We start from the raw sequence: 2,353 nt of genomic DNA, 5'->3' as shown, positions 1-2,353 counted from the left end.
AGAACACCTAATTACCTCAATCCCAAAAGGCCTTCTCCAAGGCATATTGTATTGAAGCTCTCTAAAATCAATGGCAAAGAAAGAATCCTCAAGGCAGCCAGGGAAAAGAAGATGGTACAAAGGAAAGCCCTTTTAATTATCATCAAATTTTTCAGCAGAAACTCTACTGCCAGAAGGAATGGGAACAAAATATTCCAACTATTGAAAGAGACAAATTATGAGCCAAGAACAATATATTCCGCAAAGATATCCTTTAGATATGAAGGAGGAATAAAGACCTTTCCAGACATGCAGAAGCTGAGAGAATTTTCTAATACACGATCTGCACTACAAGAAATACTAAAGGAGGCAATTCGACCACCATCAACAGGGACAATTAGTGGCAATGAAAACATAAAAAGGGGGAGAGTAAAGGCCTGAAGCGGAATATGGCAATGGAGAATGTAAGCGTGCCGAAGAAACTGGAATATTCTAAATATCAGACTTTCTTTTACATAAACTTAATGGTAACCACTCAAAAAAAAAATCCAGAACTGAAATATGTCCTGTAACAAAAGAAGAAACAGAGGGAAACATAGAGTACCACCACACAGAAATAATAGACAACAACAAAAAGGCAAAGAAACAATGGAGACACAGTCTTACCAGAAACTAAAGATAGAATGACAGGAAATCCTCACATATCAATATTCACCCTAAATGTAAATGGACTGAACTCACCAATTAAATGGCACAGAGTAGCAGATAGGACCAAAAACCTAAAACCAACCAAATGCTGTCTCTAAGAGACACACCTCAACTACAAGGACAAGCATAGACTCAAAGTGAAAGGGTAGAAATTGACACTCCAAGCAAATGGGATCCAGAGAAAATCAGGTGTAACCATACTGATATAAGATGAAAGAGACTTCAGGGTGAAAAAGACAACAAGAGACAAAGATGGACATTTAATAATGGTAAAGGGGACTATACAACAGGAAGACATAACAGTCATCAATATTTATGCTGCCAATCAGGGAGCACTGAAACATACCAAGTACCTACTTACAGAACTAAAGGGAGAATTTGACCAAAATACAGTTATACTAGGGGACTTAAATACATCACTGACAGCTATGGATAGATAATCCAAACAGAAACTAAATAACGGAATAATGAGTCATTCTGAATGACACATTAGATGAAATGGACATAATTGACATATATAGAGCACTTCAACCTAAAACATCAGACTATACATTTTTTTCTAGTGTACATGGAACATTCTCAAGGATAGACCATATACTGGGACATAAAATCAGTCTCAGCAAATTTAAGAAGATTGAAATCATACAGAGCATGTTCTCTGATCACAAGGCTTTGAAATTGGATATTAACTACAAAAAGAAAGCAGGAAAAAACACAAATACATGCAGATTGAACAATATACTTCTAAAGAACGACCCAGTCAAGAAGAAAGTAGAGGAGAGATCAAAAGATACATAGAAACAAATGACAATGAAAATACATCCTACCAAAATATTTCGGATGCAGTGAAAAGAGTTTTAAGAGGGAAACTTACATCATTACAGGCTTATCTCAAGAAACAAGAAAAATCCCAAATAAATAACCTCATGTTACACCTTAATGAACTAGAAAAAGAAGAACAAATGCAACCCAAGGTCAGCAGAAGAAAGGAAATAACAAAAATCCGAGCAGAACTAAATGAAATAGAGAACAAAAAGACAATAATAAAAATGAATGTGACAAAGAGCTGGTTCTTTGAAAAGATTAACAAAATTAAAAACCCTTAACTAGACTCACTAGGATTAAAAGAGAGAAGACACTAATTAACAAAATCAGACAAAAAAAGGGAAAGTTATCTCGGACACCACAGAAATACAAAGGATCATGCAAGAATACTGTGAAGGACTATATGCCACCAATTAAATAACCTAGAAGAAATGGACAAGTTCTTAGAAACATATAGCCTTCCAAGGCTGAACCATGAAGAACTGGAAAATCTAAAGAGAAAATCTAAACAGAAAATCTAAACGATCACCAGTAACGAAATAGAATCAGTCATCCAAAACCTTCCCAAAAGCAAAAGTACAGGACCAGATGGTTTCACTAGTGAATTCTACCAAACCTTCAAAGAGGATCTAATACCAATCCTTCTCAAAGTCTTCCAAAAAATTGAAGAAGAGACAGTTCTCCCTAACTCATTTTATGAGGCCAACATTACCCTGATACCAAATCCTGGTAAGGACAACACAAAGAAAGAAATCTGCAGACCAATATCTCTGATGAATACTGATGCAAAAATCCTAAACAAAATTCTAGCAAATTGAAAACAACAATGCATTAAAAAGAT

The sequence above is a fragment of the Rhinolophus hipposideros genome (assembly GCF_964194185.1).
Source record: "Rhinolophus hipposideros genome assembly, chromosome: X".
Taxonomy (NCBI): domain Eukaryota; kingdom Metazoa; phylum Chordata; class Mammalia; order Chiroptera; family Rhinolophidae; genus Rhinolophus; species Rhinolophus hipposideros.
Note: the sequence above shows the minus strand (reverse complement) of the source record.